The 26,783-nt window shown below is 43.7% G+C and overlaps 1 protein-coding gene across 1 annotated transcript in view; it reads right to left on the bottom strand.

Annotated features, from left to right (window-relative positions):
• GREM2 (gremlin 2, DAN family BMP antagonist) overlaps nucleotides 1-18,900 on the bottom strand; it is a 34,710-nt gene extending 15,810 nt beyond the window's left edge. The window contains exon 1 of the mRNA XM_028724108.2: nucleotides 18,608-18,900. The gene's annotated coding sequence lies outside the window, so the exon portion shown is untranslated. The remainder of the gene's footprint in view (nucleotides 1-18,607) is intronic.
• Between the last annotated feature and the right edge of the window lie 7,883 nt (nucleotides 18,901-26,783).

Here is a 26,783-nt window from a genome sequence, read left to right as displayed (position 1 = left end):
GGATATCAACACATACTGTACATTAACCCAATTGTACAGTACACATTCACAATACCAATAGAAAACCAATGGCCTAGCACCCAGCATTTAAAATGTGAATGAACACATTTTAACCTGACAACAAAAGCTGGACACTTGACACACCTTGAAAGGTAGAGTGCAACACCTATTGGTGAGACCAAAACAACAACCCTCAAAGCAGTTAAAACAATAAAATCAAGAAAAATTCACATTGTCAACTTAAGTTGGTCTCAGAAGCATATGCAGATCCTGGAGAGTAGGTGTAGAATGACTCAGAGAGGGGGAGAATGTTGGGCAATGAAGTGGGCAGTATGTTATAGTGAGGAATATGAGAGCATGGGCAACAGTGGGGTGCTTGGGGTGCTCCTAGGCCTCCTGTGACAATGGTGGATCCAAAAGTACCTCCATGCTAAGCAATTGCTCCTTCCAAAGAAACACGAGCCCATCCAGAGCAAGCTCATTTTCCAACTCCCAGACATGGAACTCACACTCACACAAAATGTTCCACCCAACCCCACTGTTCTGTGATCTACAGAGGAGGACGGGACTTGCTCCAGTTGCCTGGGACTTGATATGACTAATGGCCCATGATAGGAAAAGGAAAGTGGCTCCTCTACTTCACCACAATGCGCACAGAGAGCACAATACATGCTAGGTGGAGGCAAGAGCTAGAGGGTTAAACCCTCTGCAGTGCCCAGAATCAGCGCAGAACAGATTGACTTCTTTGGGCCTTTTGTTACTACCGCGTCTAATGCCTCACAAAAGCAACAGCCGCCAACATCAAGGGACCCAGCAAGTGATCTGGATCCTGTGAAGTCTCTGATCAAAGCGGAGCTTTCGGGATATCAAAGCAGGTTGAACAGAACACGGTCTAGTGATATGATATGAGGGACCGGATTTAAGGCAACCACGTGACACCTTTTCATACACCTATTTATTTCAGCTTAAGAAACAAAGTAGGCCCTTTGATGATATTGCCCCTTTAATGGATTTAATGGTACTGCATTAGCTGCTGGCTGGTAAATGATGAGTTTTTAATGGCCTCATATAACTTGGCTTGCACGGCCCTTATCATGAATCTTGGAAGGACAGCTAAAGCAGAGGTCAGTCCAGGGAACAAGCCTGCAGGAAGCCTTGGGATTCAGGGTAAGCTTGCACCAGGATCTCCAAAAACACACACAATTGAGTGGATGGGTTTTTCAGCACTGCTATGCGAGCGACCCTGATGTTCCATTTTTATCAGAAAGCTCTTCCATCTGCTCCAGGCCATTGCTGCTCTGACAAGGCTGGGAACAAATATACTTGGTGCCAATTTCATTAGTAACAGAGATGTAAAATGAAGATCTTGATTGCTGTTCTTGCTTTTTTCAGATATGCTTCCATTATTATTATTATTATTATTTGACAAAGTAAAAAACATACATAAATAAGAATAAAAATATGCACCCCACTACCAAGACCATTCCATTGTAACTACCCAACCTTCCAAAATTTCAACACCTCTTGCGATGGTTTGACCCCTTTCAGATATGCTTCTAACCTATGAAAGAGCGACAAACTGCAACCAGCTATCAGATAAGGCAACTTATTAAGGAGGAGAAAGAGAATGTGGAACATGAGATGAACACGCAGAGATGATCTGTAGCTCATTGGTAGAGCAACGGCCTTGCATGCAGAAGGTCCCTGGTTCAATCCACAGCATCCCCATGTCTAAAACCATGGATCATCACTATCAGTCAGTGGGTGATAGCCGGTGCTAGTCCTACTCAGAGTAAACCCACTGAAGTTCATATACATGACTAAGTGGACACCATCCATTGCCTACAATACTGAGCTAGGTGGACCAATGGTAGAAGGAAGCTTACTATGTTCCTATGATCCAGCAAATTAAGGAATATGTTATTGATTTGATACGCAAATGATTCAGAATGGTAAAAAGCCACGTCATCTTAAAGTACTTTCAGAGTTTGCTATGTATACTATCACAGAACTCTTGCAATTTAGTTGCTCCAGCTTTGCAATGATAGTACAGAGGTACATACAGATTATGAGGGCACCTAAGCCTGGACAGTTCCTGTTCTGAGATAAAACACCTTTATCATCATGACACACATTTGGAATAGATTGCTCACATACAGAGCCAAACTGTATGTGACATTAGTTTGTCCTTGAGTGCAGAGTGTGTGTGTGTTTGCATCAGAAATAGCCAGTGTGGACTGGGGGAGGGGAGCTGGTCTGAACTAGGGCAAGAATTTAGCCCTTGCGTGGGGTGGGAGGAGCACTAGACTTCTCTAGGCCTAATGATAGTTCATGGGTTGAAAACATCAACTCTCACTGGAACACCATGACTAGTAAGGAGAAGGAAAACCCACCCAGACCCACTGGACCATGCCTGGAGATCCAGCAGACGGGAGAAGAAAATGCTCACCCAACCCTGCTTTGGAGCTCCATGGGGCAACCACAGAGTAATCCCTGGTTTTTATAAGCAACAGAAGGGGAAAGGAATGAGGTAACGGAATGGATTGTACCAGTAAAGACTGTGTGGCCTTTAAGGTAAGATAGGTCCAGGACACTTAGATACCAGCACTGTAAACTGAACCCAGAAACAAATTGGGAACCAATGTAATTGGTGCAGAATTGGTGCAGTACATTCTGACTGCCTTGCTCCTACCAGAATCCTTTCAGTCACATTTTGTAACAATTGTGGTTTCCCAAACGTTAAAGGGAGCTCCATGTAGAGAGAATTGTAACAGGGCAGTCTGAATATAGCAAATGTTATGAATATAAACTGAGGTCAGATTCACCTCCTTTGGGAAAGACTATAGCTGGCAATCTGGTAAAAGCCTCCTGGTATGCCCCACCTTAAGGTCTGCAAATAATAACACCCTGAAGATTTCAGGCTCCAGGGAGATTAGACTGGCCTCAACCAAAGCCTTTTCGGCTGTGGCCCCGGCCTGGTGGAATGCTTCCTCACAAGAGTCTAGGGCCCTGTGGGATTTGTCATCTTTCCACAGAGCCTGCAAGATGGAGGTGTTCTGCTAGGCTTTTGGTTGGGGTTCAGTCTGATTCTTTTCTTTCTGTATAAGAACAAGCATTAAAGTGGCCTCCTAGCCCGCTCACAGGTCCTTTATAAGACCAGTGGTAACAGTTGGCCCAGGAGAATATTAACCACTCTCAATTTTACCCATGGACTGCCATTTCTCCAGATTTTAATTTGCTCTGAAGTAATTTTAAGATGTATTTTAACTAACTGATTGCCTGTTCTTATGTTCTTTGTATACTGTCTTAGTTTCATGATGTTAGCCACCCTGAGCCCTGCTCCAGCCGGGGAGAGCGGGGTACAAATAAAAAATGATTATGATTATGATCATCAGCTGAGCACCCATGCCATATCCAGGAGCACCCTAAAATTCTGCACTTGCTCCCTCAAGGAAGTGTTGTCCCGCCTAAGGCATGATGTATGCCTCCACCCAGGCCAGCAGAGCTCCCAACACCCACCTAAAAATGTGAACTTGCGTGCCATTTGTGTAGTTCTTAGTGACTTTTTAACATATTCCCTCTTAAGAGAGTAAGCCTATTTGAATCCATCAGGAATGTCCTATATGTGCCTCATTAAAACATTCACATTTCTTTGATTAAGTTATCTGTGTAAGGAGTTTTATTAAGCTAGGTAAATATGTGTGAAGCCTGGGTTCAGCTAACAGACATCTTTTAAAGTAAATCAAATAAGCTGATAGGGAAAGGTGACCTAGACTGGGAAGAAAGGTTTTGGCAGTAGAACGCAAGGTATTTTACTCATTAAACTCACGATCCATCACAAATATATTCAGTTGGAAAAACATATTTTAAAACGCTTTCTCATTTAGAAGGAAAGTTTTACAAGAAAAACTAACAGCATATTCGCGCATCAGCCATTGTGCAGATTACCTGACAGAACAGGCTTCTACGTAATTTCTTAAAAAACAGTAACAGGTCTAACATATGCCCCAGCTCCAAATTAAGGGCATGTCTAAACCACAGGGGATTTTAGGAAACCTTAAAATGTTAGTTCAGTGAAGGAGGACTCCACTCTTGGCTAAACATGCTACATGCCACCCAAGAGCTCATCTCTTCTGCTCCTCCCACCGCCATCACAAGAAGCAATGCTGGTCTCACCAAAGAAATTGTCTTTCCAATCCCATCTGAACCGAATGGGAAAAGGCCATGTTCTCATACAACAGTAACAACAACCTTGGCTTAGCAAACCATGCTGTGTAGGTGTACATAGCCTGGTCACTCCTCCATCACTTCTCCTTTAGTGTGAGTGGGTAAGTAAAGGATCTGAACAAAGGACCATAGTCTGGTTCTCCACAATAAGTGTATAATATGCTTCTAAACATGGTTTGTTGATGGCTTATAAATCATAGCTTGTTAGGGAGAAACAAACCACCATCCCAGGCTCAGATGTAATGCTAAGCTATCTGCTTACTCACTCATGCAAATGGAGGAGCAAAATGGGAGCAATTGGGCTGTGACAAAGCATGATGGCTTATTAAGCCAAGGTGATTGACTGACTGTTATGTGTGAACAGGGTTATTGTCCTTCTGATGATGTTTACACCACAGTCACAGGAGCAGTTGTTTCATTCCACACCTCCAAATGGCCAACGCTCCAGACTGGTCTGGGGCAGTACTGCAGAGCTCACTGTGGGGAGTTTAGCATCCCAATTGAAGAAGAAGTGGATTCCACAAAATGTTCTATGCAAGTGGATTGACTGCCAAGACACACTCCATCCAGCCTGCCCAGCCATGTTTGAAAATTTAAACTGCCTACTATGTGGCAGCTCATGAGTAATTCCTTTGCATGTGTATAACTGCAAATGATCATCAGGGAATGTCCTGGGGACATTCTAAGACAAGCAGGGACTGTTTTGCTCGCACTGTTCCAGAAAGGAAGCAACATGGATCATGGTGGGAACAGAGCATAATAGCAGGAAATAGCACACTTGTATAAATATATGTATATAGATATAAACCAACAGTTTTGATACAGGTATTTCTGCCATTTCAAATATCCTGTACCTTAGAAAAGAAGGGCCACATTCACTGTTAACCTGATCAGGCAAATATTCTGCCAGAGCATCAGTACTTTGAAGAAAACCATAGTGTGTTGCATCTCACAACCAAGACAAGAGGCTTAATACCATGACACGACTGCAGAAAGTTGGGAAAGAGGGTCAACTTTGCAAAGCCCCAAGTGTTTGGCATCAAGTGCCAAACACTAACAATTTGCTTCCAGAGGAGTGGCTTTCATCTGTCCTTCATGCCTCATCACTGATGTAGAATCTCTCAACGAACACACTTCTGTGTACTCAGCCCCTCCCATTGGCAATATACAAAACTGCCAGTCATATGAGGCACCTGGATCATCAGGTGAGTTCACATCCCATCCTTGTACCGTCCATCAGGTTGTTGTAGGGAGCAGCCACTGAATGATGCTTTCACAGGTTACCAATGCAACATGGGAGCCAACCACAAAGAAGAAGGTTCACACAGGTGAAGTGGGCTCAGTCGTTCCTATAATAATCCAGTAAAGTGGGCCACTAATTATTCTCTCCTGATTGCCACTAGGAAACTGGTGCAGAGATGCTGCTTTGCTCAAGGTTACCTAGCAAATTTATAACTGATCTGGGATTTGACTGGGGGGTGGGGCTAAGTGCTTGTGCTCTTAACTTCTATGTTGCCAGTAACTCTGTGAAATAGATCGGGGGACGGGGGACGGACGGACCCTGGGAATATAGAATGGTTGATTGCTTTGTCAATATTTCAAGCCCCAGGTTTCAAACATAGTAAGTGAAAAAGAGGATTGTGATTTAAGAAATAAAACCGGCCCTGTCATCCTGTGGTCCCTGAGAGGGCACCCCAGGGACCATAGCATCATATATATCTCTCCACAGACAGAGAGAATGCCCCATTCTCGGATTCCCTTCCCCACTCCCAGTGAAACTATGCCTTGCCCTGCTGACATTTGTAGGGCTGAAAAGGGGGTGTGCCAAAAGCGATTTTGGGAACTTCCAGGCATTGGTCAGGGGAAGGCATGGACCCAGTGCTCTTCCACTCTCTCAACATGCTCCCAAACTAGGGTGGGGTAGGGGTATGCCAGCCCAGGAAGTGGTATAGTTTATTTCCCTTCCAGTGGGAGGGAAATCAAATTTCAAAAGTAGAAATGAACAGTGGAATACCAAAGAGCTTTTCCACTTTCATTTCTCTCCAGCTGATGAAAGCCCAGTGGGGAATTGGATGCAGACGATCACCTGCTTTTCTGGTCCCTCCACACTACCCTACCTGAGGATTTTAGCCTAAGAGTCAGACACTCTTTGAAAGAATTCAGGGCTCCTCCAGATGAACTATTCCAGGCACAGGCAAACTCAGCCCTCCAGATGTTTTGGGACTACAACTCCCATCATCCCTGACACTCGTCCTGTTAGCTAGGGATGATGGGAATTGCAGTCCCAAAACATCTGGAGGGCCGAGTTTGCCCATGCCTGAACTATTCACTGAGCATTCATCCCAATTTGTTTGCACAAAGTTTACATGGGGCTTAGCATTCACTCTTATTTTTTTGTGAGCAAGTTATACAACAGTGAGCATTCATCTTGCATTCATCCTGATTTGCTTGATGGGTATTTAGATGTCTTCCCAATGCTGATTTGTTCATGCCACACTTTTCAATGCATCTGCCTGTCACTTTTCTAACTGTAAAAAGGGCATTTCATTTGAAAGTAGATTTGCTGTGCTAGAGCGGCAGATTATTTTAACCCACTTTTATTGAGCAAACCTATATTTTCTGCTATGCGCTCGAAACCCTCCCACAAAATACTGACAGTTTGGCCCTTATGGTCACTGAGTCGGGCTTTCCTATATTGCAATTGTGTGCTGGAAGAGCAAACTAAGCTATACAAAGTCACTGTGATTTATGCTGGGGTAATTTACTCCTACTGGGGTAATTTACACCAGTGTAAGGGACGCGGGTGGCGCTGTGGGTAAAAGCCTCAGCGCCTAGGGCTTGCCGATTGAAAGGTCGGCGGTTCGAATCCCCGCGGTGGGGTGCGCTCCTGTTGTTCGGTCCCAGCGCCTGCCAACCTAGCAGTTCGAAAGCACCCCCGGGTGCAAGTAGATAAATAGGGACCGCTTACCAGCGGGAAGGTAAATGGCATTTCCGTGTGCGGCTCTGGCTCACCAGATGCACCTTGTCACGCTGGCCACGTGACCCGGAAGTGTCTCCGGACAGCGCTGGCCCCCGGCCTCTTGAGTGAGATGGGCGCACAACCCTAGAGTCTGTCAAGACTGGCCCGTACGGGCAGAGGTACCTTTACCTTTAATTTACTCCTATTCCAGGAATGGGGTTCCTGTTGACTTGAGCCAACCCAAGCCTGGCAGAAGGGAAAGAAGCCTTTAAAGCAGTTTAGACTTTTTACAGTGTAACTCCACTAGGTTGAAGGTCGCATGGCTGAACTGAATGGAGTTTGGAATCAGCCTCCCCAATCCCAGCCCTGCCACACCACCGGAACATGCATTCTCCAAGACATTCTCTGGCCTCAGCTCAGTTGAAGATCCACCTCTTCCAAACTCTGCTCATCCCAGTGGAAATTGGGTTTGGATTGCTCCCTTAGCCTGTGTGTTTTATAGACAGTAATTACAATATCCTCTATTGGCTTTATTTCTACTGTTCTCACCTCCTGTTCTTTCAACTGATTCTATCAGTTGATTAAATCGACAGAAAATTAACCCAATTTGCTATAAAGGCAAGCAGACTTTTCACATTTTGGGACATCAATAAATCTGAGCCTCCTTCCTCTTGCATTTATATAAGTAATTGAAAATTCCCAACCAGACCCTGCTGAAACACCACTGCTTTCCTTATTCTGGTTTGGTATAAGCAATTTAGAATGTATTGTTTTCTGAGATGTATTCACATCTTAAGCCACATGTCTTTCTTAACTCACATATTTCAAATGGAGATTTGCCAGAAGCCACACGACAGTCAATGTATACTACCTTCTGAATTTGCCCAGTCCACAAAATTAGGCACTCTGTAGGTGAAGAGCTTCTCTTTACCTTTTTCACAAGTCACTATTCATGCTCACCTTGGGATGCAAACATCGTTCCATCTCGTACTATGTATTTAAAATCTGAGAAGTATCAGCATGACCTCTATTCTGTGTTCTTAAAAACGCTCTCATACGGAGACAGTGATCATTGCACAACTAAACAATCAGGAATAAGCTCAAGTTCCCAGAATACTCTCTCATTTGGAAGAGGCTGCCAATTCCAGAAATGAATCCAAAATATATTGCTCTCCACGCCTCTTCCAGATCAACTTTTCTAAGGGGTTACACCCTATCCTTACTTAGTGTCTGAGAATCACTGTTTACAACTTTGTCTCTTTAAACCTTGACCCTGGTCAACAGTGCCAGGAATTAAATCATGTCTTTGGAAAGGAATGAGATCCATAGATAGGGCATTCTGTCTTTTGGGAATCCCACAGAATGAGATGATTGCAAATTACAGTCCTGTTTTCCAACCTTTGGGAGATCTGGCACAGTTATAGTGGGCAGAGATATCTGTTTATAGGATAAACCTGAACTGTTAAATAAAATTAAATGGTAAATTCCCCAGTGCTGCTGGGCAGTGTCCCTACAGGCACAATGCGTGTTTATCAGTTTCCTACTGAGCTGAGTTTGACTTTCAAATTTCCTTTAACCCTATCATAGTAAACATACTGCAGAATTCTGGCAAACACTCCCCTTGGAAAAATAGATTTTGCTTGTTAAAATAAAATAAAATGGTGGCTATGTCCAGGACTGACTTTGTCTTGTTTTGGAAAGGCACAACACAACATTTCCCAATGAAACTTCAAAGCCTAAAATGCTATATTATTATAAACCAAAGAAACAAGCTTGTTTTTATAAAGGGTGGATTTTGATTACTTTTGATAAAATCTCTGGCTGCAGTTGTCAAACCTCAGATGAACTGGCTTCAGTGGTGTTACTCTAAAGTAAGTGCTTAGCCGCTGGTGCCAGGTCCAGAGCCCAGTCTGGATGGGGATAGGCTGGTGGCACATTGTGCTAAAATTATGAAACTTTTGTTAACCCTGTCTCTGTGCTGTGTCCCCTGAATGATTTTTTCTTCTAACAGTAAATGTTTTCTATGAAGCAAAGGAGGAGGACATAGTGAGGCATGAGAGAGAGGGAGAGGACAAGCTAACTGGTGAGGACCAGGGTTGACTTTCTGTGCAGTAAAGAAAATGAACTTGGTTGGTTTACGGAAAGTAGAAGAGTTGAATGTTATTATGAAGCAATCATTTTACACAAGTTTTTGAAGGTGATAAATGGAGAAGTGGGATTTTTATCCTTTTCTCTTTTTTCTTCTATATTTTCTTTTAATTTTTATGCTTAAAAACGCTTGATATTTGATGTTTATTTCTGTACACTGTTTTATCTATGTTCCTTCAAGCTTTAATAAAATTTCAAAAAGGAACCTGGGACATTCTACACGCAAAGCCTGAATTTCAGACTGTACCAAGCTATTTTGCTACAAAGTAGCTTCACTGAAATTAATTAGTCCTGGTCATTCATCTTAATGATTCTGCTCTGAGCACAGCTAAATTAAATGCAACCCAGAGTTTTCCAGTGGTGCAGTGCTAGTAACTCTTCAGGCATTCGCCATCATTTAATCAGATGTTTCCATTTCCCTTAATTACCAAATAGAAACATTTGCCACCTGCCCCACCTGGCACTGTGCAAATACCTTAGATCTGCACTATGAAATATGATGGCACACAAACAGTCTTGTTCACATCGCAGCTCCACTCCCCATGGAATTCTCATTAGTGGAGAAGAGAGGAGGAGAATGCCATTAGTTTCTGCTCAAGGTCAGTCTTTGGGTTTTATGAATACATCATTCAGTCCTATCTTTGCATTTTTCCTCAGAAGTCCTACTATGTTCAACAGGCCCTACTCTCTTGTAGGCGTGCAGCTTTAAACTCTGTGGGACTTATTATGAGAGAAACATGACTAGGCTCTTGGAAGGTGCATGTATTGTATGCATCGTGACCAGAGCCTGGAAAGCACATTACAAAAAGTTCTAGCTCAAGTTCAGCATGTCAAAAAAGGAACAAATTCCAGTTCATGCTGACCCCTTTACAAAATGAACTAGTTCAGTTCACAGTTCAAGTTAATCCAGATTGTCTTTGGAAAAAATAAATAATAAAATTCAGAATTCAGTGTTGAAGTATAAATTATACTTAAGAAGACTAAGAAAACATGGAAACACACACAGTGGAATGTGCATTGTTTTTTCCTAAAAATTACGGACATTAATATTATTATTATTTATACTGCCCTTCACCCACAGTTCTCTGGGTGGTTCACAGCACAAAAAACTTTAAGCTAAAAGCTCCAAAGTGTCTAAAGAGTAAAAACAACAACACATCATTCTCTTATAATAGGAGAATGAACTTGAAGATGCAATAGAAATCATTCAAAGCCCTACTAGAAAACAAACTCAATTCACATTCAGTTCATCTGGCAGTTATGGGAACTACTCTCAGACCTAGTTCAGATATTTTTGAACTAATTCAGTGAACTTTGTTAAATTGAACTAGTTCTTTCCAAGCACTGATTTTGACAGATAACAAATCTTCTGATTTGTAGGTGTGATAACACATCAGCTATGGGTGACAGCCAATATTAGTCATATTCTGAAAAGATTGATTTGAATGGGTCTGTTCTGAATACAGCTAACACTGGCTATCATCCTGATTTTTTATTAAGCATTTCAGAATTGCAAAGTGGGGGGGGGGGGGAGGTCAGCCTTGAAGCAGAACTGAATGACATACACATTGCAAGAAAATAGTATAAAAAGAGAGTCGTGCATTAGATCAGCCTTCCCCAAGCTGCTGGTTGGGGCAGATGTGAGCAGCTGTGCAAAACATCTGGAGAGCACCAGCTGGGAGAAAGGCTGCATTAGACAATGTGCTGCGATATTGTAAAGAGCTCACATCCTTCCAGAATGTGGTACGAGGCCGAGGGGGAAGTTACGCGTCTTGATTTCTGTTAGCATGTGATACGAATGATCAATAAAGCAGTCATTTTGTGCCGCGCTATAAAGTACATCTCCTTGCTGCATAGTGCTTCCATGAGAATGAGCCACCATGAAGCTTTATGCCATTGAGAAATAGTAATTCCATATTTTTCCGGGGCTTAGTGATCTCTAGCCTAGCTGCCAAAATGCAGTATGTGATCACATATAGTATAGTACAGTACAGTACGTTGTTTGCTAAACTGTTTTGGTACTTCAGCTTTCTCTTAGAGAGAGAGAGAGAGAGAGAGAGAGAGAGAGAGAGAGAGAGAGAGAGATGGACTTAGAGAGACTTGCATTGGGTCATGGGGGGCCTTAAGGAAGTGGAGCTAGATCATACCCACCCACACATACTGGTAGTGCCCACTCTAGGAAGAGATGCTGCTGGCCACTAACATTACCAGGTTCAGACCCTGGGAAGTCTGCTGCACCTTTTAGAGTCTCATAGAAGGAACAATTTCATCATCATTCATTTCTTCTCCCATCACAGAGCTAGAGTAAGGGGTGAAGCTGCACACAGTACATTTTCTTTTCTGCGAAACTCTTAAATATAGATCAGCTCTGTTAAGGTTCGGGAAGGCAGCCCAATTAACTGTACAGTGGTACCTTGGGTTAAGTACTTAATTCGTTCCGGGGGTCCGTTCTTAACCTGGAACTGTTCTTAACTTGAAGCACCACTTTAGCTAATGGGGCCTCCTGCTGCCGCTGCACTGCCACTGCACAATTTCTGTTCTCATCCTGAAGCAAAGTTCTTAAGCCAAGGTAATATTTCTGGGTTAGCGGGGTCTGTAACCTGAAGCATATGTAATCCGAGGTACCACTGTACTACTGTCTTCCAGCTAGCAGTCTGCTAAAGGCGTGATTAAGGGCTCTGAGTGACTAGTTTTCATAGAATCAAGGAGTTGGCAGAGACCACTAGGGTCATTTAGACCAACCCCCTGCAATTCAGGAATCTTTCTCCTGACATGGGACTCAAACCCACAACCCTGAAATTAAGAGTCTCATGCTCTACCAACTGAGCTGTTCAGCACATACAACAATATTGCCTGCCACCCAACATATGCTTACCTGCTTACAGTACATATAATTTCCATTTAATTCAAGGGGATTTACTTCTAGAGTAAAGCGCCCGTAAAGCAAGATGAGTGCCGCAACCCCAGAGTCATCTGCGACTGGACTTAACTGTCAGGGGTCCTTTACCTTTTTAAATACATATGCATAGGATTGGACTGCAAGATTACATATGGATTAGAGCTTTCCGAGACAAAGGAAGCAATAATGTAGAGGTATCGTTGCTGTGGTGTGTACATGTTCCCTTTTCTCTCTGTGTCTTTTCTTTTTCTGAGCCCTCAATGGTTTCTGTGATTATGCAGATTTTCAAGAGGCTACGATTTAAAATGAGAACTTTGAACAAAAGGAATCTCCAGAACCACAGCAATTGATGCCTGAGTGTTTTGGTTTGACTGTTCCTGTTGCCACCCTTATGCTCAGAGCAAGTCGTGGAAAACAGTTGGGTGTGTTTATTAAAGTTTTAAACACTAATGAAAACTAGTTAAAGATTTCCCTAAGAGGAAAGGCAAAGCACATGGAACTTTTTAGTTTAGATTTTAAAAAAAATAAAATAAAAAATATGCACAGTGCGGAGAAAGTGGATAGATAGAAGCTTTTCTCAATAATACTAAAGCCGAGGGAGACGCAGTGAAATAAAAGGTAATGAATAAAGAGCAAAGTGAGATTATTGCAGAATATGCATTACCATTCAGAACCACTAGTTATCACATTTGGACACATTAAAGTTCTGGTCTTACTAGAGAACAGAGAAATGTTGCCACTTTACCTGTTGCTTTTATGGCAATTAGTTGTAATGGTGGGTCAGTATCAATATTTAGGGAATATTTAGGGTATGGGAAGTGGTCCAAATGACAAAATTCACAAATGTCATTTGGGCAAGGGAACAAAGACAACTTAATGCCTGCTTTATTTTAAAATAGCACCTCTTCTTTATGTACTAAGCAGCAAAACACATGATAATGTTGAATCCTATACTTTTGGGAAACTTTGAAATAATATCCAGTAAAGATATGAATTAACAGCTTCCAGTTTAAAATTAAAATAAAAGACAGAAAACAGAAAGTACTTCATACTGCTCCCGGCAACAGGATGCAGAAATAGCCCGTAGCATAGATGGCTTTGAAAGAGAATTAGGCAAATAGATAGGCTGATGACAGGTCTCTCGATGGTGATTAGGCATAATAGCTAAATGGAACCTCCATATTAATAAGCAGTATACCTCTAAATACCAGTTTCAGTGGGGCATCATGCATATGGCTTTCAGTAATGAGGGCTTGTGGAGGTATTTGGTTTGTCACTCTGCAAGAGAGAGCTCTTTGGTCTGGTCCTCAAGTGCACACACACAGTTTCTCTATTTCCCTCTCTCCTTCACTCACCACTCCCTGTCCCACACCACCAAGGCCAGTGTTAGAAATTCCCCAGGTGCCAGATGTGTTTTGCAACTGGTGTGGGTCCAGTTGTGACCATGTAGAGATCTCTGGATGCGACTGGTATCTCCATCTGGCTGGCCTCTCCAGCTTTCTTAGGTAGGTAAGCAGAATAACTTATTTATTGTATTTATATCTGACCTTTTTCTCCAATCAGTACATGGTTCGCTGCCCCCCCCAGTTAATCCCCACGAAGACGACTGAGTGGGGATTTGAACCCTGATTTCCCAGGTCCTAGCCTGACATGCTAACCACTACACCACATTGGCTTCCTAGAGTACTTCTGCTATGGGGCAGCTATATAAATGAAGTAGGTAAAGAAATATGGGGAAAGCAAAACATCACTTAGAGAAGGATCTGAAATATTTTCCTTGAAGCTTGAATTTCTTTTATTCTGGATTGTTTTATTTGATGTTTTAATATGTGGCAAACCGCTTTGAGATTTTTTACTTAAAATATAAAGTTGTAGCTGGTCATTGACTGTAATAAATTACGATGATGATAGTATAAAAATGAAATGAAGAATAATAATAAATCTCACAACTAAAAAAAAGGCACCCAGATCAGGCCAATTGTGGTGACTGTAACCTGGGTTTAAGGTGCCATTGGCAGTTAGCTTACATACCTGAGTTTCAAACAGCAATGGATTTTTCCCCAGAATGAGACAGAGGTCCCTCCTATTCTGATTTTACAAAAGGAAAATTGAGGCCGAGAGTAGTTTGCATAAGGTCACAACCACTGAGCCCATGGCCATGCTGGGATGAGAGATCTGCTCTCCCAGTTCCAGGCTTAACCCCGCTATCCGACGGGTTATGGATCAGCAGATTCCAGCGACTGCCGTTGCTAATGTAAACACCGGCGGCTCCCAACTCCAGTTTGGGAGTCTGTGTTGATGCAAATGGCAGGCAAAGTGCGTGGCAGCATCCCGAATGATTGAACTCCCCAGAAGAAGGCAGACAGATTCACAGGATTTGTCTTGAGTTTCCTGCAGATCTGCTAACCAAAGCAAAGAGGAGTCACTGAGAATCTCCCTGGAGTGTTTAAGTATTTTTATTGCTGCTGTGTGTTTTTTCGTAAGCCACAAGACAGGAGAGGGGGGGGGGAAACCAGGGGCTCATTCTCCCTGAGAAGCCTCACATCTTCAGCTGCTGTCAACCACTATTCATCAGATGCGGCAGCTGACATTCCCAGGATATTGTTCTCTGCAGCCTTCTCCGTTTGATACATTTTTTGAAGGGGGGGGGAGATGAACTAGACAGCACACATCTGTCCTATCACAACTCCAGAATGACAAAAGCCCACAATATAAGAATGAAACATATGGCAGAACCGCATAGCACACACAGCTCTGGGCTGCAACACCTGGCTCACTCGCGGCTTGGCTTATTCCCTACTCAAATGTGCATGAGACGCACCATTTGAGGATGGCAGCACATGTCTGCAATTGATGTCTGATGGACTGTGTCAAGTGCTGGCTGCCTCTCTGCCTGTTCACTCATTCGGTGCCATTTCCCAGTGGCACTGCTTGCCACACCTTGGGGAAAGGAGACTATCAAATGATGCATGGCCTGGGGGAAAGTGGAAAGACACAAAAGCTCTTCTCCCTCTGCTGTCACAGGACAACTTGTGGACCTCCAAGGAATGTTGGAAGTTTCAGAGACGATGGAAGAAGGTGCTTCCAAATCTATGGAACTTGCTTCTGCAGGAGGCAAGTGATTGCCACCAACTTGGACAGTGTGAAAAGTCAATGAGACAATTCATGGAGAATAAGGCTAGGCTCTGCCTCCACAGCTGGAGGCAGTGATTTTTTCTGAATATCAGTTGCTAAAAACGGCAGTAGGGGGAAATGCTCTTGGGCTCAGCCTTCCCTGAGCTTGCAGGTTTCCCACAAGCATCTTACAGGCCACTGTGGGAACATTAGGATGCTGGACTAATGGGCTTATTGGCCTGATCCTGCAGGCTTTTCTTGCATTCTTAGATGAAGCAGCTAGACAGATAACCCAGCCCAGCAACAAGCATTCATTGGCAGCTTCAATTCAGGAGGATAAAAGCAAGGGGGGTGGCCTGGACCCCAGCACCCACCTCCTGACGTGATCACTTCCCTTTGTCTAATGGTAGGGCCAGCTCTGAATTGACCCAGACATGTTTTGGAGGAAGGCGCCATTCTGTACCCACTGGGAAAAGACGAGTGATGGAGGGACTATAGAGGGAAGCAGAACTGATTTGTGTAGACTTTGTGTCACACATGGTGTTCTCTACATGATGTTGAGCCGGAGGTTTGCTCCTAATCTTCACTGCGTAGATATGTGGAAATTAAGGTCAGGCATCAGTTTACAATAATATGATAACTGGGCTGTTTTTGTAAGTCATACTTCCCCTGCCATAGTGACTAATTTAGTGTTAATGTGTGGTATGAGAAGGCTGTAAGTAAATAAACTGCAATTTACACACACCCTTTTTTTTTAGTGCGGTGTATTTGTAAAAACCAGTTAAGCGCCATGCAGATTATTAATAGATAAATATCCTATCTCAGTAGCTAAAACCAAATCCACCTTTTCCAAGCAGAGTCAAAGCTTTTCTCATCGCTTCTGCATGCTTACAGAATGGCTGAGGTTGCTCTTCTGAACCCATTCATACCAGATTTGTAGGGAACCTGACACAGGAACAGGGATCATGCAACGTTTTATTATCTTATTTCACACTATTCAGCTATGTGACCTAAACAAATTTGTTCATCAGATTCCATAACCCTAAGTAACATTTTCCAACTTTGACAGTGTCTCCTCCCCTGCAGCAATAGACTGAGTCTTTTGGCACCTTTAAAACTAGCATATTTATTATGGCATCAAATAAGCATATGCTCTAATAAACATAGAGTCAGACCATTTGTCCATCCGGTTCAATGTTGTCTACTCTGACTGGCAGCAGCTCTCTAGGGTTTCAGACATGAGCCTTTCACATGATTATGAGCACAGAATGTTATGTCAGGAACATATTGGTTTCATTTTAAAAAAATTGGTGACAAATGCCGCTCAATTGATATTGCCATTCTCTGAACCAGGTGTAACTTCTTGTTCTATCGAGACACCATTAAGTTCCATTAAATTCATTGTCCCCAGTTTGTCCCATTGATTTCAGCAGGCATTGGATGTAACTGCCTTTATCTAGATTGGGGCCGATTGCTTGTAAACAAATTTATTGTCCATTGAAATCATTAACATTTTATTCCAACTATCAGGGTCTATGATCAGGATTGGCATGTTACAAGCCATAATCACTTACTTATTCACAGTAATTCTCACTGAATCTAAGAGGGCAACACCAAGTGTGTATGTGCAGGATTGCAACCTCACAGGGAAGTACTTCTCTTGCATGAGCGTCCTTAGGATCAAAAGCATTTAAGGTTTCAAGTGCACAAGCTATAACTGGTCTTGGGATAGGTCTGGACATTTTCTGATCAATTTTCAACGAGGTGTGATAATCTTTTTATTCTGCCTTCAGCTTTATAATGAATGGGCAGCAAAAGAGCAAAGACAGACAAATATATACACAGACATTAAAAGAAAATAAGCTTTCCTTGATTTTTCAGTCCACATACCAGAACAATGATTTAGGCAATATTTATTTCCTAACCTTATTCTACAGTAAAGAAAATTAATCCAGCAAGGCAGCACAGTGCCTGCATTGTATTTGTGTTGGTGGGAAGTCAAGAACCTGAACTGATGTTAGATTTCATAGTGAATTAGCATGCAGTAGCACTGATGTGGTCTGATATGCTAAGTGCTAATTAAGGCACAGCAAGTGGATTTTGCACCTGTTGCTATTTTATTCAGAAGGCATTGTTTGGATTCCTGCAGATTTACATCAAAAACCATTTTCTATAGTGATTGGGGCTGGCTGGGACTCAGGTTCACCTTACAGCATTCAAGAGGCTTTTAAAGTGAGTGCTTTTCAACGCTGCAGTCCTTTCGCCCCTCTTTAAGAACTTTGCCCTCTCGAAAATAAAGAAAAGTCTAGCCTGTTATAAGCTATTAATTTTGTCCTCAAAATCCCCTAAGAAAAGTTATATAACCACTTGCACAACCCTTCACTAAAAATAAAAGCGCCTCTGCAATTTTGAAAAGATAGGCAGCACCAAGGTTTATTAAAGTATTACACGAATGCAAAAAATTCTTGATTCATTTTTTTCAGTGGGAGGGGGGAACCTGGGATAGAGAAGCAATTCTATCATGGTGATGCACCTCTTCAAAATATCTAAAATTATACTGTATATATTCAAAGTACGTGGTTAAAAATGGTGCCATGTGTACTTGGAGCTATTTTGGGGTGAGGTTCTATAATCAACTCAAAGTACAGAAGGATGCAAAGCGGAGTCAGACCTTCATCCAGCCACTTCTATCTCACTCCCACCCTGGTGCTGCCTTCACCCTCGCCCAGGAGTCAAATTTGCTTTTCCCCGGCAGGGAGAGAAGCGCCCTACACATTCCTCAAGACAAACCCCAGGTGTAAAACCGTGGTCCCTTAGAGCTGCAGGACTCGGCACGAACTAGGCTGCTGAGATCAGGAGGACCCATGAAAACTGACTTGGGTTTTCGTCTAAAATCAGGATGCTGGGAGACTGGATCTTCCCAAAGACTGAGGTTCACATCGTAGGTGATGCCTTAAAAGAGGGGTGTTGCATTTTCAAAAGACGTTTTATCACAAATAAAGAAGGGTTGGTTCCATGTGCAGATCGCCCACCCAGGTAAAAATTAGCTGGAGAGGAATTTCCCCATTAAAAAAAAAGTGGAAAATTCCAAAGGTTAAAATAATAAAACCCACACTCACATTCTTACATATAACCTCGATTATCCAAGGCACCCTACGCCCTGTTTCAATGCATCTGAAGGTATTGGGCCAAAACACAGGCACATACATTCACAAGTCAATAAATATGAATGCAAATGAACCCCAGCTAGGATGGAGTACCTGTCTGTTGCTGGAACAGCTTTCGCCTGCTCTCTCTGTCCCGGGTTTTAGAGGTATATATTCCAGGGCAGTGGCTTTAGCAAGTGGGCTCTGCCAAGGTCGCTGCTCCGATGCCCATAGGGAAGTCTGCTGCGGGAGAGCTTCGCGCGCCTCGCTTCGCCAGGAGCTGGAGCTGCCTTGCCTGGAGAGACCCACTGGAGGAGAGAGGCTTTGCACTGACTCCTCTCAGTCACCGCATGGGGATATTATCAAAGTCTAGGCTTGCTATTGGCTCCGATCACCAAACAAATCACACTCGCCTCCCGCTTCAAACCGCTCCCCCCACCCCCTGCCGCCGCCGCCGCCGCCTTAGACTCAAGGCTCTCTCCCTCCCTCCCCGGGTGTTTCAAACGCAGCAGCCGGGAGAGGGCGGGGGGGCAGGAGCTTATTTCCGCGCATTTGCAACCTTGCGTGCAGCAGGTCCAAGAGGAACGTTCACAAACGGACTTTCTAAACCCGGGGCAAGGGATGATTTCAAAGAATCGCTTAATCGCTTTCCTTCGAAGAAAGGGGTGGGGATAAGTTAGATTCCCCAACTGGTCTGCGGGGTTCAGGAGAGGAAGACAAGGGTCCAAAGTGGTAGCTACACAAAAGAATCGGGATATTTAATGTCGAAAACTAAAAACGGAATTTGCTGGGCATCTTCTTCATGAGCCTAATTTGTGCAGTTGGCCTTATTTCAGCCCAACTGGGGTCATGGGCGTATTATTTATCAAGTAAGTAAGTAAGTAAATAAAAATACTTAAACAACTGACAAATCAAGTCACAGATAGCTTCGTTCTGCCCCCCCCCCCAAGTCCTGCCCCCACAACATAAATCCTGGCTACATCCATGACTGTGTCAGAATGTGATGTCTTGTTCTTTGAGTGGTCTCCACACCCTCTCCCAGGTTAAGGCCCCAGCATCTCCCAGCTGGGAGAGACCTGGCCTGCAATCCTGAGGACCCACAGCCAGGATGGAACAAGGGTCTGGACTCTGGACTTTGGATAAGTCTTTTCCATCCCCCAACCCAACAGAGCAGTCCACTAGGCATCTTTGGGTCTCAGCGGGCTGTACCCCACCCCAAAGATTTGGTGTGTTTCTTCAAGCCTGCTGATACCTCCGTGTGTTTGTATGGTGCTGTTTTGGCTGCATAAGGATACCCACTCCTGAACATTGGAAATAAAAAAGAATCATACAATTTTGTATCCACAAGATACAGTGGAACCTTGGGTTACGTACCGTCCTCCTTACAAACGCTTCGGGTAACAAGCTCCGCTAACCCAGAAGCATATGCTCCTGGTTCCGAACTTTGCCCTGGGATGTGAGTGGAAGTTGTGTGCTGGCGGCATGGTGGCAGCAGGAGGCCCCATTAGCGAAAGTGCACCTCAGGTTAAGAACGGTTTCAGGTTAAGAACAGACCTCCAGAACGAATTAAGTTTATAACTGGAGGTACCACTGTACACCCTGAAAGAATAAGGCTAGTCTACTCTGGAGGGTCAAAGGCAGGCCATGTGGCATAGAAAGTTGTCCTTCAAAAGAGGGAAATAACGCAGGGTTGCGGGGAGCTGAAGAACAATGACCAGCATCTGTCTCCTAAGGTAGTTGACTACTTTTGCCTAATGGTAGGGCCATCCCTGCATCTCACTCATATTTCAGTGAAGTAGGTCTTCCTACTTGAATAAATATTCCTCAGCCACCAAGTTTCCTTGAATGAGCTTCTAAGAAAAATGTGAAGGTTTCCACTCAGCAAAACATTGGAGGCATTTCAAGGGAAGTAATACAGTAAAAGCAGTGTCATTTTTCAAGGATAACCACAGAGCGACCGACACAAGTAGGATTGAAGGGTCAGATGGATTGATTGATACTCTTAATCTCCGGGTCATGGTTTTAAGCCCCACATTGGGCGAAAGATTCCTGCATTGCAGGGGGTTGGACTAGATGACCCTCACGGTCCCATTCCAACTCTACAGTTCTATGACATCCTGCCTTTCACCCAGTGGAAGCTCCAGGAGGGTTATTCAGATGTTCTCTGAATGCAAATCCCAAATGCTTATGGGGGAAGCAGGGCCATGGCTACTGGTTGTACCCATTCACACACCCCGCATAGGTAAGCGCACTTCCTGCCACATTTGGCATGCAGCATTATTGAGAATGTGTCTTATGTGCTTGGCAGCTCCTTACATTTGGGAAGGCTGGTTGGCTCAGGATCCTGACGGTGAGGAAGGGCTCTGTCTGTGTGTACATCTGCACATGCACTGGGCCCTTTCTCATTAATAGTGTCTGCATGGCCGTCTGCGGAGGGTTAGCAGAGCATGGCTCAGGTCCCCTGCCCTCTCAGTGAGCATGTGAGGGCTTAAAAAAATCTGAACAGCCCTCGAGTTATCAGTGAGATGGGCTTTGTGTGCTCAGATCCACTCAATCCCCGTATCTGAGTGTTGAAAGGTGGCATGATAGAGACATTGTTAATCATTGTGTGCACAGACATCTCTGGAAAACAGGGTTCCTGGTTTTATGCTGCACTTTAAAAAATGAGCAAAATCTGTTTTTCCAGAGACAATAGTGGGGGAAAGAAACGAGTGTGGTTACACTGTGGAAAATGTGGTGATTCTCACATACCTCCTTCAAGTCTCTTAAAAACCATCATTGGTTTCCGACCGAGAATAATAATAATTTAATAATAATTATTTATTATTTATACCTCGCCCATCTGGCTGGGTTTCCCCAGCCACTCTGGGCGGCTCCCAACAGAATATTAAAAACACGTTGAAACATCAAACATTAAAAACTTCCCTAAACAGGGCTGCCTTCAGATGGCTTCTAAAAGTCAGGTGGTTGTTTATTTTCTTGACATCTGATGGGAGGATGTTCCACAGGGTGGGTGCCACTACCAAGAAGGCCCTCTGCTTTTCCTATATACACAAGAGCATGAAACATGGGAGAAGAACTGGTGGGAGGTTTTTTTTATATTAAAAGGAAAGCTGACTCAGTCTAGTATTTCACTCTTGGATTAGTTAAAGCAGTCTAAGCACTCAGTCTGCAACCATGTAAAACTGAAACGCTTTGGATTACAATTATTTGACTACTTTTGAAGTATGCTAGCTAGAATAATTCCATCGTATGCAACTTGATTTATTCCCCATCCCTGCCTCCTCCTCACACGGTGGTGACTGATCTACAGTCAATGGCTTCCTCATTCTGCCTGGCTTCCTTTTTCTCCCCCGCCTTTGCTTTGCTTTCCCTGCCTGTCCATTTTAATAGCTTTCAAAATGTCTGTTTAATTTATGTCTGCTTTACTGCCTATTTAATCTTTTCCTTTATAATTATAATGACCTTCCACAGGTTATTGTAATCCTATTAGGAACATGGGTATTTTAAAGTCACTTGACTTTGCAAATAATTTTATTTGCTCCATCTGGCTTATTTGGGGGGTAGAGTGGAGAACCAGGCTTAGGGAGTTTTCCTCCTTCTTAGTAAATAAAGTATTCATGGTTAATCTTTCATTTGGACTCATTATGAAGATGTTGAATGAGGTTTATGAGGGTGCAAAACAATGAGGAAAAAGGGTAAAAAATACTCATATTATATATTATTAGAAGTAACAATGTATGAAGCAATTCAGTCTAACCTGATGTGCCAAACATTTACTTTCAATGACTGGATGTCTTGGTGTTTACTGTTAGGCAGCCACAGAGAGGGACCCTCTTGATCAGATCACTGGTGTTTATGTTCATGTGCTATTTTGCCAATCTAAAATAGGCCTATACAGTGGTACCTCGAGTTAAGAACTTAGTTTGTTCTGGAGGTCCATTCTTAACCTGAAACTGTTCTTAACCTAAGGTACCACTTTAGCTAATGGGGCTCCCACTGCTGCTGCACGATTTCTGTTCTCATCCTGAAGCAAAGTTCTTAACCCGAGGTACTATTTCTGGGTTAGCGGAGTCTGTAACCTGAAGCGTCTGTAACCTGAGGTACCACTGTATGTGTGTGGATGAACTAGGACGGCCATTCTTATTGAATATTCCCAGGTGATCTTACAGTGTGTCCACAGTTGGATAACTTGTGATTTTATGCTGGATTCCACCCCCCACCCCCCGCATCAGATTATCTGTGGATTTAGAAAAGCCAAATTAACTGTGGGGAAGTGTGGACTGCCACTAAGGGGGATATTGTATGAGTGGTGACCAAACCAAAGTGGGCACAAGTAGCTTGAAATCTAAACTGAATTTCCCAAGCCCTGGGTCTATGCAAAATATTAAATCCAAGAAGGTGCTTACAGGGCTGAACTGTGGGTGACTTAAATAAGGCGGGTTGTACACCATATAAATAGTTAAAAGAGGAGAACCCTTTGCAAGAAGCAAATTCTTATTATCAGTGGTGGAGGAAGCCGCTTGGGAGCCTGGGGCTGCGCACCCAGGGGCGGGGCGAGCTGCCCATAGTGGTGGGGCGAGCTGTCCAGAGAGGTGGGGCGCACCACGGGGCCTTCAGAGTCTGCCTGCCTCCTCCCGCTCAGCTGCCCTACAGCTGGCGGGGAGGCAGTGGGCGGGCCGTTTGGGCAGCATGGAGCCTGTGCGCACACAAGCCACTGTGTCTCTCCCAGGAGAGACAGGTGGCTCTGGCGCGCTGCAGGCCCCACAATGAGTGCCGCCCAGCCTTTTGTCACCCCTCTCAGTGGTGACACCTGGGGCGGCCTGCATCCACCGCACCCCCTTCCTCCGCCCCACCCTTTAGGCTCAGCTATCTCCATCTGTTTTACTTACCAAGAGTGAAAACAAATGGTGAGATCTTTTTGACCATTGAACTCAATGGCTCTTCTGAGCATACATGTATCATTCCAGTTCCATTTCTGTGGTCATTTGGGGTTGTATCCAGCGCCTTCTGTGCCTGAGCAGAATTGACTTCCACTTGCACAAGGGGATTCACCTTCCTCTGCTCCCCCTTCACAGTGTTCCACATGCAAAATCTGCTCTAGAAGGCTTGGAGACCCTTTAGAGCAGGTTAGGGAGACACACAGGCGTCTGCAAGGGAAAAGAGAGGAACGTGGAGCCCTGCCACATGAGCAGAAGTCTGTCTGCTCAGCATTGGATTGAAAGAGCTCTCTGGTGTTGCAGAACACTGGACTGACATGAGCTTCATAGCCACAAATCTTAGCACTATCCTGTTAAATTATGGAGATGACCTATGGGAAGCAGAAATAGCAAGGCTGCTTTTTCTGCTCAGAACTGATATCATAGTAATACAATGGACTGATTGAGTATTCTTTCCCATAGGTCACCCCTGTACATCAATGGTAGGCATTGGAAAAAGTATGTAAATATGCAGATCTATTTGAAATAGCATAGGGCATTCAAGATGGCAAAAGGTTAGCTAGCACGAGGGCTCTTATTTTAGCTTTGATTCAATCAAGATTCATTTGATTCACTTTTGGATTCATTTACTACAGCTCACTGGGATTTAGGTGGAAGCAGTTGCCATTTACTCATTATTTCCATTTACCCCACCTTTCATCGATTAATGATTATGGGGTGAGTTGAACAAGTAAACTGTGGAATCAACAGCACTTACGTTTAAAACCATGAACTTGCTTTCAGTGCCAGCATTTCAAACTGAACCTTATCCTAGCCATTGTAGTTCTCAGCACTGGGCAAACTGATCTGTCCTTCTCCATTGTGATCTATCTGTGGCAATGGCATTGCCAACAGACCCTTCACTCAAGAAAGTCATAGAACCATAAAATTGTAGAGTTGGAAAGGACACTGAGGGCCATCTAGTCTAACCCCCAGAAATGCAGGAATTTCAACTAAAGCATCCATGGCAGATGCCCATCCAACATCTATTTTAAAATTTCCAAGGAAGGAGAGCCCCCCACCTTCCAAGGGAGCCTGTTCCACTGTTGAACAGCTCTCAGAAAGTTCTTCCTGATGTTTAGTTGGAATCTCCTTTCTTGTAACTTGAATCCATTGGTTTGGGTCCTACCATCTGGAGCAGGAGAAAACAAGCTTGTACCATCTTCCGTGTGACACTCCTTGAGATATTGGAAGATGGCATTCATATTTCCTCTCAGTCTCCTCTTTTCCAGGCTAAACATACCCAATGCCCTCAACCATTCCACGTGAGGCTTGGTTTCCAGACCCTTGATCATCTTGGTTGCCCTCCTCTGCATACATTCCAGCTTGTCAACATCCTTCTTAAATTGTGGTGCCCAGAATTGGACACAGTATTCCAAGTGTGGTCGGATGAAGGCAGAATAGAGTGGTACTATTACTTCCCTTGATCTGGACACCATACTTCCATTGATGCAGCCTAGAATAGCATTAGCTTTTGCATCTGCATCACACTGTTGACTCATATTAAACTTGTGGTCTACTAAGACCCATAGGTCCTTTTCACATGTACTACTCATAAGTCCTGAAATGAACATGGAACCACTGTAAAACTGAGCTTCCATGTTCACTTCAGGTCCACACACATCTGAGAAATGAAATGTGAAGTTGTGCATGCTTTCAAGTTTCAACCTTACCCCAAACCCATGCCAGGATCAAAAACATGACTGCGTGGTTTCTTTTTCTTCCCAGAGCAAATATTTGTATATGTGATTTCTGGATGTACAATTGTACACTTGTGTTGCTTAAGCATAGTGAGCAATTTGCTCATGAGATTTCTTTTTCAAGCCTTCTTAAGAAGACATTTTTAGAAATAGCAATCAAGCAAAACTGATTTCCACATGGTGGCTGGACTCACAAAGTCCAGGAACCATCTAGATATAAACCTAGAGCACCCAAGCCATTACACCAGGGGCAAGCAACATGGTACTTACTGTATGTTGCTTCAATTGCAACTCCCATCAGACCATCCAAAATGGCAAATGATTAAGAGATTATGGGAGTTTGAGCCCAACAACACTTGCAGGGCACCATGTTAGCTACACTTGCACTATACATATCAACAAATTTGGTACCATTGGTTCATCTACTTTGGTATTGTCTACACTGACTGGCAGCAGATCTCCAGGGTTTCAGATGGATGTTTCCAGTCCTGCCTGGGGATTCACCTGGGACTTATCATATGCAAAGCAGATGCTCTGCAATGGAATCACAGCCCTTTCCCAGTTTGCAGAAAGGTGTTCTTGAATTCACACTCCGGATTTTAGGTGCAGTGCCTGTGTCATCAGCTACACTTTCAGGTGTACAATTAACATGTTTGTAAAGTCAAGTGTGAATGCAATGAGCCAGGTGCCTACAAACATGAGTATCCTGCTGTCAATAGCACATGGTGAAACAGCATGACATGAGGCTGAAAGGCAGCAAGCCACCGTGCTAAAGCTCCCTTCTCCTTGTGTGGTCTGCTTCCTAACAAGGAAAATATTTAAAGAATCCTTCTTGTTCCCTGGCTTCCTTGGAAATGGAAATTCCTCAGATCTTGACCTCTTGTTGTTGTTTTCAATAGGAGAAAAGGAAAATACCCTGTTTGCCATGTTGGGAGGAAGAGATAATGCAAGTAGCACCTTGACCGACTCTTACATTTGTCCAGTTGGTTCACAATGAAAAGGGAGTTCGGTTTTCTCATTTCAACCATAGAACAAAGAGACGGAGGCTCAAATCCTGAGCAGTGGAATCTGAGTATTCTTTAACTCACTGGGGTGTGCATGAGAGAGCAATGTTTTTGGTTCAAGGATCACATCTGGGTATAGAGACTGTATGGTAGACTAAAAATAGGACTACAAACAGTACGTACCCAGGAGAGGGATCCATCCAGTTGCAAGACATTTGGTCTCCTTACTTGATTTTGTGCCCTTGCTGTCATGGTGGCAGAATCACAAGTCACCCAGCACTTAGGCAATGAGACTGCTGCAGCAAAGATCCACCTTGGGTTGTGTTGTGAATTGAGAATAGGTCATGAAGACCAATCACTTGAAGGTGACTGTGTTCAACCACAACTGGGGAAGGGCCGTAGCTGAGTGGTAGAGTGTCTGCTCTGGATGCCAAAGGTCCCAGGTTCAATTCCCAGCATCTCCAGGTAGGGCTGGGATAAGACTCCCTGCCTGAAATCCTGGAGAGCCACTGCCAGTCAATGGAGTCAGTACTCTCAGTACTGAGTCAGATGAACCAATGGTCCTGTGTTTCTGACAGCGTCTTCTCCAAACCCAGTAGAGCTCCAT

This window comes from Podarcis muralis, chromosome 3 (assembly GCF_964188315.1).
Source record: "Podarcis muralis chromosome 3, rPodMur119.hap1.1, whole genome shotgun sequence".
NCBI lineage: Eukaryota > Metazoa > Chordata > Lepidosauria > Squamata > Lacertidae > Podarcis > Podarcis muralis.
The sequence above is the reverse complement of the archived record's forward strand: the minus strand, read 5'-3'. Positions and strand labels throughout refer to the sequence as shown.